We start from the raw sequence: 12,741 nt of genomic DNA on the forward strand, positions 1-12,741 counted from the left end.
GAGTCAGTATTTTGATGTCTAAAGTAGCATTTGTATGGAGTTTAAATCTCAAAAGAAAAATATTTAAAAAAATAATAAGGTTATGATTAGGTCTCCTTTTCTCCTTTTTAAGACAGAAACTAAGACATCAGGAGAATTTACTAAACAAGTCTGCTATCTCTAAGTGTTTCAGTTAATTTAACCTTTATTTAACAGTAATTTTAGAAAAAAATATTTGCTGTTGATTCTGTGTCCTATTAAGGTGTTAATTTTCAATCCCAAAAATTTGAGAGAAAATAGAGACTTTCTAAGAATTGTTTTAAACACTCTGATACAAGAATTAAGTTGACATCTAACTATGAAAATTTCCCTAGAGCTATCTTTAGGCTACATTTTTTGAACACCAGGGACCAAACAAAACAGAACAAAACAAAAACAGAAAGTCAGCACATTTTCCCCAACATCAATCAGTTCTTTCTGGCCTGGAAGTGGGGGTGTGGAAGGGAGGGAGATGTCATTTTAATACTATAATGGAACAGGCAGTTTGGGGTAAAGTTTTCAATGGTCTTTCCAGAAACCTGGATCATGTCCAAGTAAAATCCAGGATGTATGCCTTCCTATCTGCCAACACTCACAGGGCAGGCTCACCAGCCTAACTTTTTATAGTCTTTGTCTTTCTTCAAGGCTGGGGAAGACTGCACACATCTGGCCTCAAAGGAGCTGTGATTATAGTGGCTAAAATATTTACAGAGCACCTGCTGGGTAAATAAAGAGGCACTGTAGTAGAGTGGCCTAAGCACAGATTCTGGAGCCAGCCTCCCTGTGTTCCACTTCTAAATCTGTCATTTTTCAGCTGTGAGAGCTTGGGCAAGGTACTTAAGCTCTTGGTGCTTCTCCTCATTAGTAAAGTGGAGATAATAATAGTAGCTATTTTATAAAATTATTATGAAGGTGAAATGAATTAATATTTGTAAAGCTCGTAGAATAGTGCCTTGAAGATAATAAATCCTAGTTATTGGTAGATAGTGACTCCCATCTAACCTCATAACCAATGCAAGGTCAGGGACATTAGACTTCTACCTCCCCCATGCACTCCTCAAGGGCGGCTGACATTTGTGATTTCCATTTCCCTTTAGCTCCACTCATTCAGATTGCTTCTATCTGATTTTGACTGACTAGATGTGGTCATTCATTGCAATGGCCATATATTGAACAATCACTAGATATCAGCACTCTCTAGGTCTAGGAGCTGAAGTTAGTAGGGCAGGAAACTGCCTACTACCATCACCCCCTACTCTGGTTTTCCCAGCTTTGCACCTGTCCTAGAAGGTGTGGTAGTCGATGCCTAGTTGTATGTATGTTTCTGGCTTTGTGATATTATTGTGATTTTAGATAAACTGGTGTGAGGCACACTCCCATTTATTTAGAAATGACCTCTCATTTCTAAATAACTTAACCACAGTTAAAAATCCACCAAAGTAGTTTTCAGAGGCTCTTGCTCAAACGCTTGGCAAGCATTGGCTTATCTTCTGTTCTGAATGCTCTGGGCTTAGGTATAATATCTATTTTATAAATGGAAACATTTTACAAGAATATGAGATCTGATATAAAATAAACACTCGATATATTTCAAAATGAGTTATTAATATAAAAGGACTAGTGGGGTGCCTGAGTTGCTCAGTCAGTTAAGCATCCAACTTCAGCTCAGGTCATGATCTCGTGGTCCATGGGTTCGAGCCCTGTGTCTGGGTCTGCGCTGACAGCTCAGAGCCTGGAGCCTGCTTTGGATTCTATGTCTCCCTCTCTCTCTGCCCCTTCTCTGCTCATGCTCTGTCTCCCTCTCTCTCAAAAATAATTAATAATAATTATTAATATATATAAGTATATATACTTATATACTCCCAGAGAGAGAGGAAGACTAACTTTGAAGGCAGTATTTTAGTGACCAATGAGCCTGACTGGAGAGAAATTTCCAAGCAAGGAGTGGAAATTTGGGGGTCCTGGAGTAATTAACCTTTAATCAAAATGCAACCAATATAAGATGCAGTGTTGTTTTATATTTCATTAATTTTTTTTTAAAACTTGCCTATTATGATTATAAGGCTATAGACATTGACTGTAAGATGCATCTCTTTTTCAGAGATGTAAAAATGTGAAAAAATTACGTCTTACAATTGATGAAATATGGTGATTATTCACATTTTCCCTGAAACTCACATGGTGGATAGTTACATGATGCCCCCTGGGCTGTGACATAAGTGAGATGGGTTGTATGTTCTGTGGGGCTTTCTATGCGTTCATGATAACATCACTCCATCCATTCCTAATCAAGCAAGCAATCTGGAATGCAAGAGATTGTAAGCATGAAGTTATTATAAAAACCACCTTGATTCATATTTATTAAAAACCAATACCAAATTTCAGTTCTTTGAATATAGTTACTACCCTGAAAAAATTACTAACATTTTATAATACATATCACCACCAACAATGACATATCAGCAGGTAATAAATTACACCATGCATGAAAACTGATGTCCCAAGCTACTTAAATGGTATTATTGGAAGCCCTTTTTAGGGAGCTTTGCCTTCAGGGTTGACAGGAAGGTTCTGCTCAAAAAGCCAGTTTGGTGGATGGGAAGAGGAAAATAACCTACTTGGTCTAAACCATATCACAGACCCTGACCCAGATTTTCAAAATTTCTAAGCGGGTGCCACATAATAATACTTAATCTCTGTATTTAAGTTCGCCATTGTCATTATCATGAAAGGAACTGACCATGTCCACAGAAGTTCAGGAACTCACAAGAAGATCCTGATGGTTTTGTCCACCTCAAGGTCTTAAAGGCATTGACTTTGTTGATTAAGTAATAGCACTGTCAATGCTGTAGAGTTTAGATAAAAGAACAGAAATCACACTTGCATGGAAAGTCAGTATATCCTCTCTGCCCTCCAAAAATCACAAATCATCTCAATATTATCCATGCTGAGATGATTCAATAGAACATCTTCAAGAACTTCAGGATTCCCCTTCTAATGCCTGCTTGTGGGTTCTGATCTGGGACAAAGCTGGACTAACCTGTAATTACTATCAATGTTGTCATTACTAATTTGGGTTCCTGGGTATCCTTTAGAGAACCTTCCTAGTGAAAAACAGCAGTTTGGCTGGTCCACCTCAGCTACAGGTATAAATTTTACTGTTCACTATGAGCACAAAGCACTCCAAGGTCCCATATGACATTTCAAAATTTTGTGTCAACAGGAACCTCTCCAAGAGAGGGCAATCACTTCTCAAAGAAATAGGTAGTGTGTCAGGACAAGGGCATGATGTAACTTGTTGAACAATGAATCCAGGGAGGACCCATGAAAATCAAAGTCCTACAACCAAAAATCAATAAAAACAGCTGGAAAGCAAAGGCATTTACTAAAGTCTCCAGAGTCACAGTTGTGTTAATTAAAGGGAAGCCCCAGAGGGTCATGTGAATTTTGAAAAGAGCTTTTCAGTGCCCCCACATGATTGACGTTCCCTTGCTGTTCACCCTGGGTACTTGCTCTCTCCAACCCCAAGAGTGTGCTCCTGCATGTGCCTTGTTTTAGAATGTACCCTCCGCCACTCAGCCATCCACTTCATACCTCTTAGCTCCCAATCACCTTATACAACCTGTCCTTCAAGAACACTCAAGGCTTCTTCCTCGGTACAGCTCCCTAGTTACTGTCTTTCTGTCTTTGAAACTATCCTTGTGCTTTATCCATATAGACACTATGATTTTTGCATAAGAATAATTTATGTACTTCTTATTCTCTCCTTTAAACCAGAATCATTCTGATTTATCTCTGTGTCTGGAATATATGAGATACTCAATGCATGTGTACTTAACTAGTAAATGTAGCAATCAATTAACCACTCAATCAATCAATGAAAATAAATGGACATGTCCTGTGAAGTATATTTTCTCTGTGGCCATTGAGAGCATCTATTTTATTGTTTCTTCTCCACCAAAAGGTCAGCACTTCTATCCATAAAAATATTATGTTGCAGAGGTGCCTGGGTAACTCAGTTGGTCAAGCGTCCAACTTTCAGTTTTGACTCAGGTCATGATTTTATTGTCTTGTGACTTCAAGCCCTACATCAGATTCTGTGCTGACAGTACAGAGCCTATTTGGGATTCTCTCTCCCTCTCTCTGCCCCTCCCCCACTCACACTGTCTCTGTCTCTCTGGAAATAAATAAATAAACTTAAAAAGTATATAATGTTACAAAATGATAAACAGCCTAGGAAACTATATAAATGATACAATTGCAGGCAGTACTATGAGTAAAGAGGAGAAAGATATAATCAAAATCAGAGTGATCAACCTAAGAAGTAGAATTGAAACTGTGATATTTATTTTTTTTAAGTTACTTTTATTTAAGCCCTTATATGCCAAACACTGAGCTAAACAGATACATACATTGTTCTCTTTAATCTTCAAACAGGCCTCTGAGATACATACCTGCATTCTCTTCATTCTATGGATTAGAAAACAGACTTGGAGAGACTAAGTAATCTACCCCAGACCACCCAGCCATTAAGGGGAAAAGCTGGATTTCATGTATGACTCATGTATGATTTCATTCATACTGTACTGTGCTATAAACCAGCGAGATTTGGATAAATGTGATTAAATAATAAGAGGAAACAGCCTGAGCCTAGATCTGTAAAGTTGTAGAAAGGAGATGTGGCTGGTAAACTCAAGGATCAAGGGTTCGGGTCCACCGAGGGACTGACCAGCAGGGCATTTCTTTGGTAGTAATTGAATACAATGTATGTGATTGTGATTTATAAGAAGGAATACATCGGTCTTCCTCCCACTTTCTGGCAAAAGGCTCCTAAAACCCTTAAAACGTTTTCTTTTGTTATGTTAATGAGGTGACTTTTAGCCCGAGCTTGAGGGGATTGGCTGCCCACTGGAGCCTACCATGTGATTCAAGGGTTGGAACTTTCAGTCCTATCCCTGATCTCCAGGATGGGAAAAGGGGCTGGAGATTGAGGTCGATCCCTAATGGCCAAAGATTTAAGAAATCATTCCTATGTAATGAAGCCTTCATAAAAACCCAAAAGGACTGGGGACAGCTTCCAGGTTTGTAAACCAGAATGTTTCACAGTGTCACAGTGCAATGTCCCAAATTCCATGAGGACAGAAACTCCTTCATCTGGGGGCACCTGGGTGGCTCAGTCAGTTACACGTCCAACTTCAAGTCATGATCACGAGTTCACGAGTTCAAGCCCCGCATTGGGCTCCATGCTGACAGTTCAGAGCCTGGAGCCTGTTTCAGATTTTGTGTCACCCTCTATTTCTGCCCCTCCCCTGCTCATGCTTTGTCTCTCAAAAATAAATAAACATTAAAAAAAAAAAAAGGAAACCCCTTCATCTCACTGTTGATATGAATCCTTTGATGTCTCTTGTACTAAACCAGTTATCCAGTGAGTAAACTGGTTTCTTGAATTCTTTGAGCAGCTTTAGCAAATTAATCAAACCCAAGGAGGGGGTTGTGAGAACTTCTATTTATAGCCAGTCAGTTAGAAATATAGTTAGCAACCTGTACTTGGTATTGGTGTCTAAAATAGAGGACAGAACTGAACCCTTAGTCATACTATTAATTATCATTAACATTTAATTCATAATATATTAATATTATAATTACTAATATATTAAATATAATTACTATAGAATTAATAACATGTATTTAATGATTTATTAATATATTATTAATAATTATTATCAATAACCTGATGCTATCTCCAGGTAGAGTGTCAGAATTGAGTTGAATTGTAAGACACCCAGTTGGTGTTGGAAAACTTCTTGGTAGTATGGGGAAAACCCACACACACTGGAAGTAGTGACCAGAACTTAAATGTGGAAAGGAGTATCATGCGTAAGAGTCGGCAGCATTAAATGACAGACTAAGAAGGCTGTACTATATCCTAGTGAAAACCAACAAAAATAGCAGATTAGTCTACTGGAAGATTAGTCTAATAGTTATAGGCATAGTTGATGGGAAGCAAAGAGACCAGTTAGGCTACAGAATTTTTTATTAAGAACTGCAGAATCTTTCTCCCAAAATAAGAAAAGTTTATAATCAGCAAAAATTTTATTTGAAATTGGATCTTTTTATGGTTACCTCCATATAGCCATTTTCTAACCTAAATTCTATACTAATTATATCCTTGAGTAATAGTTGGTGGACACAGTTGTTAGCTTTCTCTTTTGTATCGACCAAAGTCAATAGTGACAACAGACATCATGATCAGTATTCAAGTACAGATGACCTGGCTCCAACTTTTCTGTCTGATGAGGATGGAGAACATGTGAGAGTGGTGTGTGTGTGTGTGTGTGTGTGTGTGTGTGTGTGTGTGTGTGTGTGTGGTGTGGATATGTATGTGGTCAGAGAAACTCTCCAAGAAGCCCCGCAAACCTTTCATGAAACTAGCTCCCTTAGAAAATTCTAGGGTTAACACCATCACAGAATCTCTGGTTCTGATACTCACAAATTATTTACGGTACCTGCCCCTTTGTCCCCAGTATTTGAAAGACTCCACTTTCTTATTTCAACCTCTGTTTAAAGACACTGCTTTCAAACACAATGGGTTGTCCCTATCATTATGCTTTTAGTGGCCATCTTGGATCCTGCTTTGAGTCCCTAGCTTACCTCTGTAAGAAGTACCGTAGAGCCACTCTGGACCATAAAATAATCATTTGTTAAGTGATGACTTTCTAGCTTTAAAAAGCTTCAGACTGTGAATAACACAGTCTCATTCAATCCAAATTGTTTGAAATGTGTAAGTTAATAGGAATTCAGTCAAGAAGAGCCAAGGAAATGTCAGAAAGTATGAGAGCACCACCTCTGGAATCAAACTAACCTGGGTTTGAATTCCAGCTCTCCCACTTCCTGTACAGATCTTGGGAAAAATGTCTAAACTTTCAGAGCCTCAGTATCCTCAGGATGAAAATGAGGATCATATAATACCTCAAAAGTAAGTTATATAAGCAAGATAATACAGACAGAACCTCCTGGTAGATAACCAGGCACAAAATAGATGCTCAGTAAATGGGAGAGATGATGATAATTATAAGCATAGGTACATTTGCCACACATGTACCTTATGTTTAATATAGAATATATCACTTATATTTCTGTACTAGTACTTTATGTATCTGTAGGGCCTAAGACATAGTCTGACACAAAGTATATGCTCAATAAATACTTGCTGAAGAAAGCTGAATGGCTAAATATAACAGTTGTTTTGTTATACACATTATATTTTCTAGTTAAGAATGAACTCTAAGGCTCCCTTAGGAAGCTGACTCAGTATTATGGTCCCAGTATTAGATTATAGAGATAGGAAATATTTCTATTTGTTTATGTTCAAAACTATTTTGCATTACATTTATTGAGTGCTTTCTATGGTGTCAGATACTGTCTCAGTGTTTTGTACATATTAGCTCATTTAATCATCACCAGAACCCTATGAGTTATTACCTACTTTTGCAGATGAGGAATCTGAGACAAAGATGTAAAGCAGTCTGCTCAGGTTCACAGCTCACAAGAGGAAGACTCAGGACTCAAACCAGAAAGTCCAGCTTCAGAGCCTGGATTTAAAATTATGATGTTTCTTCATATTTTTTTATTGCTGCTTTGTTTGTTTTCTTTAACACAGAAATTATGAAGTTAGCCACATATCTCAGCCTTTTGAAGCATTTACTAAAAATAAATGCATTTGGCAATATTATGTACTTAGCAATTATATAATTACACGTGAATAGCTGTTTGTCCTCTTTAACACACAAAGCACTGTTAAGTTCACGTCTGAAAAAGAAACATGGGCCCACACAGGCAGTGACAGGCTCCTGTTAGGCATGGCTCTGAAGTATGGTGTGCTTTCTGGATTTCACTCTGGGCACTTAAAGTGTGGGTTATCTCAGCTAACTCTAAGTGGATGGTGCCTTTCCATAATGATGCTTGGAAGTACTCTTTTGTCTCTAGAGTTTATTAAGTTAACCAAAGGATGGGTTGAAAACTAAACATGCTGAGGAGTGAATGACACAGTTTAATCTTTACAGGAGCAAAAATATATGCAGTAGAACCTTGATATTTTCCAAATTAATTTCCAATTCTTTGAGCCTAACTGTGAAAGTCCATGGCTTGTAGTAATTTGTAATTTTGTTAAAGGGATGTATAGGAATAAACCTTTAACTAGTAAGAGAGCCTACTGATCACCCAAATCCACATTTTAGGACAGTCTTATTCTCTTCTCATCCTTAATTATGTAACTCCCATGCTTCACTATGAGAAAAAAAAATACTAATAATGGCTTTGGTGGGGGGCGGGGGGAATGCAGGAAAGACAATGGAAGGCTCTTGGGAAAATAATTGTCCTTTGCCAGAAAGGAAAGGATTGGAAAAATAATCTGTCTTTTGTCCCTTTCTCTAGTGGGAAGGGTTGGCAGGACAGCTCTTATAGGCTAAAATGTTACCTGCTAATTTGAAGACTGGCTGATCTGAGGACCGGTGTCTGGGGAATTGCCAGTATCTAGCAAAGTACAAAATATACGGCTCCCCTGGAACTATAACTGCAGCGAGGTTCTGATGTTAACTACTGCACCCCCTTTCTGGTGATTGCTGAAGTGCCTTGCCTTTATTGGCTGAAGGAATCAGTCACCTTTGTCTTGGTTCTGAGCCAGGGCTGGCCTCTCCAACATCTTCCTACTTTTCTCTGTCTCTGTGCCAGTCTGTTTCCCAGACACATATACTACACATAATTCTCAGCTTTCATGTGTAAATTCAAAGGATATGTAGACTGAGTTGCACTTCACTGCCATGTCTGCATAGCACTATCTGTTTGCTGTCCCACAGACAGTGCGGTCTAGAGAATTGAGCAGTTATGACCTTCTCTCTTCTCGTTGTGCTGAAATTTCCATCATAGCTGTCCATGACTAAACACTTCTTTTTCTGCTGCTGAGACCGTGGGAGCAAACACTTGCATAGATAACCTTGACGTCATGTAGGAAGAGAACCTGATCCCTTCTGTGTGCCAGCAGGAGAGTCTCTCCTCTACAGCTCTTCCTTACTCAGAAGAATATTTTCACTACAGTCATTTCCTGTAGCCTCACTGTCTCTCTCTGTCCCCCTTCCTCTCAGAAGCAGAGTTGTCTCTAATGTCTAAATGATCTAATACCTGACCTGTAGGGTTTGTGTGGTTAACCATTTCATGTCCACTTACATATTTATTACAAGGCCTCAGTCTCCTAGCCAGTTAATATGTGCTCCATTAATCTATCTTATCAATGACCATTGAATTTGTTTATTTGTTGAGTCTGGAAAGGTAATAGATTATCCTTACATAGATCCATTGTTTAGAAATCTAAATGTGCTTTCTAGATGCATAGAGTCTATTACGTTAACAATGCTGTGTGTGTGTGTGTGTGTGTGTGTGTGTGTATTTTTATTTATATATTTGAAAATATTCAGTTGCAAACCCAGTTGTCATCATCTTCATACCTGGTATTTACTGCTTGCTTATGAACCTCATCCACTGGACTGACTTGAATTCTGATAAGCATCCCATATTCTCAGTATCCAGTGAGACTCAGTTTTGAGTACTTTCAGTTTTACAGTCACTAATCCAATACGTAATTTATGCTGGGTATGTTAAATATATTAATTGGTAAAAAAAAAAATATTGTATTCTTTTTTAGTTAATTTTACTGTATTTATTTTAACAAGCTACATTAAATAAATGTTGTTTTATGTATATAAAATTACCTTCTTTGTAATAAGGTAAAAGTAGATAAGATCTTACAATATAATAATTTACATTTTGAATGTTAATCATAGGCAACATTCATTTAAATTTTCTCATGAACAAACGGACCTGACATGTAAACTATCCTAGTTTTTAGCAGCTAGAAATATATTCTAGTACTCACCCAATGTATTATTACATTTTCCTGGAAGCAAATTAATTTTTCCCCTTTTTTATTGAAAGCTATTATTATAATTAGAAGAATAAATAATTACAAATTAAATTATCACTGGTGTTAATTGCATCTTTTCCATCCTGGGCCTAGACTTTGTCAACATTGTCCCTGTATCTATCTCACATCAAACTCTGTACTTTCTTTGCTTCTTTTAGCCAGAGTGAACTATTTTCCTGTGAATCCTTCCTCTTGTGTCTTGTGTTTCAGTGAAACACTCATACCTCTTCCTTGACACATTTTGGCAATCACAAGTAAGGCCCTTAACCACTGGTCTTCCCATTCTCTAATCACCAGATCAGGAGCCAGCAGGGCAGACACCAAAGTGAGGAAAGGAATGTGATCTTTCTCAAGAGACTCTTGTTTTATTTAGCAGCAGCCATGACAAGAGCCCTTTACCTTTTCAGTGCAAATGATAAACGTTACTCCTGCCATTTGCCAACTTTAATTAACAGATGTGCTGCTTCTCTATAATGTCCTGAATGTAGAACATTTCAACACAGCAAATAAACATAATTAAGCAAGACAGAAGTCAGATTCATTATTTGTATTTCAAATCCTCTCATTAAATATACTTGACATTTAATGTAAAGCAAGAACTCCACTGTCTTTCAATGAGTATTTATAAATGAGTGTTTATAACACAGTAGACACTCATTAAAAAGTTAATGTTAGGGGCGCCTGGGTGGCTCAGTGGGTTGAGCGTCCGACTTCGGCTCAGGTCACGATCTCGCGGTCCGTGAGTTCGAGCCCCGCGTCAGGCTCTGTGCTGAGTGCTCAGAGCCTGGAGCCTGTTTCAGATTCTGTGTCTCCCTCTCTCTCTGACCCTCCCCCGTTCATGCTCTGTCTCTCTCTGTCTCAAAAATAAATAAACGTTAAAAAAAAATTAAAAAAAAAAATTAATGTTAGAAACTCTCCCCTCTCCCATTTAAAATAAGTCACCATTGATTTTTGTTTAGTTTATTTATTTATTTTGAGAGAGAGAGAGAGAGAGAGAGAGAATGCATGAGCAGGGGAGGGGCGAAGAGAGAGGGAAAGAGAATCTCAAGCTCTGCACTAACAGTGCGGGGCTCAAACTCATGAACCACGAGATGATGCTCTGAGCCGAAATCAAGAGTTGCACTCTTAAATGACTGAGCCACCCAGATGCCCCAACATTGATTTTAATAAATGTTTTTTGCTGCTAGTATTTTTCTAAGATAGTCTACTGGTAGAGAATTAAGATAGTCATTTGGATAATTCAGGATAAATTTCTTCCAATTATAAACTTAGCATTTTTAACTAAATAAGCTCCATGTTTAGGATAAAGGCATCTTTAATGGGGTGAGCAAGGAAGAGAGAGAAAAAGGACAGAGACAAGATTCAGTTGAATTGTATTACTGCATTCTTTATTTCCCTTTGCATTTGACTCCATAACTGAAAGCTGTGAAATAGACTTTAAATATATAAAATCATTGATGATTTGTGCAGGATTAAAAAGACTTTAATTGTACTTGGTTATGAAACTTCACATTTCTATTGGAAACTCCCTGAACAAACAATCTCTATTGTACAGTATAGAGAAAAAATAATCTGGTCAAAGGGCCAAGATTTGAGAGACCTAGATTTTCCTATTTATTCTGTCGCTAGATGGAACATTTTGGTCAAGGTATTCACCCTTTCTGAATCTCAGTTACTACTACATGGAAATCATACTATATCTCCTTTGTAGATTCGCTGTCTCCTACATGACTATTTCATTTTTCTCCATTTCATACCTTTAATAACTCCTTCCTTACCATCATCTCAGCTAATGAGCTTGCTTTCCATTTTCCTTTGTGTAATCAAAAGAGAATTTCCACAAGTTCTTACCTATCTACCTATCTGCCTACCTATCTGCATCTGTGAATTCTCTTCTGGTGCTGTAGATGGACTCCCCATGTCTTCTCCTTTATTTTACTGAAGGAGACTTTGATTTAGTAATTCTCTCTCCTCTCTTGTGCATTGTCAACATTTCCTTCTCTGTTAGATCAACCTCTTCAAAGAAAAAATCATACTGCTATTTATCCAATCTTAAAACAATCAAACTTTGCTTCCAACAATGCTCATGGGAAAAATTCTCTTTATGTGTCCAGTTTTTCTTCTTTCATTCTCTCTTGAGTCTATCAGGTCCTCTCTACAGTGCTTCCCAAAACTACTTTGTATTCCCAGTGCCACAAATTACCTCCATCATCACTTCTCAGTCATCATTTTATTTTCCAACCAAAATTTTATATAGTTGATTATTCTTTTCTCCTTGGAATACTTGTATCCCTTGGCTTATATGACCCACATTTGCATGATTTTTCTATCTTTTTTGGTTTCCAGTTTTCAGTAATTTTTGTGGGTTTTCCCTCACTTCCAAGACCTCTGATTTGGAATGTCCCTAGGCTTAGTCCTCTCATTTATATTCGTGACTGACCCCTTGTTGGTCTCATCCAGTCTCCTGGTTCTAAACTCCATGTCTGTGCTAATGAGTCTCATTGCAGTCTCAAGTTGGGGCACCGACACTCTGCTAGGAGGTCCAGATCCATGTTCAACTTCCCATTTGAGTTCTCTTCTTGATTGTCTAATAAGATCTTAAACATAACATCTCCAAAATTGAGCTCTTAATCTTCCACTGCCTACTACCAGCAACTCTTACATTCATTCTCACTTCAGTGGCAATTCCATTTTTCCAGTTGCTCAGGCCAAAAAATCTGGTGTCATCCTTGAATTCTCTCTCTCAT

At 37.8% G+C, this 12,741-nt stretch overlaps 1 protein-coding gene and 1 long non-coding RNA gene across 5 annotated transcripts in view; one reads left to right on the forward strand and one right to left on the reverse strand.

Moving 5' to 3' along the window:
• Positions 1 to 12,741, forward strand: part of LOC102972156 (disks large homolog 2) — a 768,935-nt gene that overhangs the window by 491,197 nt on the left and 264,997 nt on the right. The window lies entirely within an intron of this gene.
• Positions 1 to 12,741, reverse strand: part of LOC122231456 — a 72,192-nt gene that overhangs the window by 33,724 nt on the left and 25,727 nt on the right. For 2 of the 3 annotated variants that reach the window (XR_006208711.1, XR_006208710.1), the window contains exon 2: positions 2,197 to 2,319. The exons of the other annotated variant lie outside the window; for it this stretch is intronic. This is a non-coding gene — a long non-coding RNA (uncharacterized LOC122231456). The remainder of the gene's footprint in view (positions 1 to 2,196; positions 2,320 to 12,741) is intronic. 3 annotated transcript variants of the gene reach the window in all.

The sequence above is a fragment of the Panthera tigris genome, chromosome D1 (assembly GCF_018350195.1).
Source record: "Panthera tigris isolate Pti1 chromosome D1, P.tigris_Pti1_mat1.1, whole genome shotgun sequence".
In the NCBI taxonomy this organism is placed as follows: Eukaryota; Metazoa; Chordata; class Mammalia; order Carnivora; family Felidae; genus Panthera; species Panthera tigris.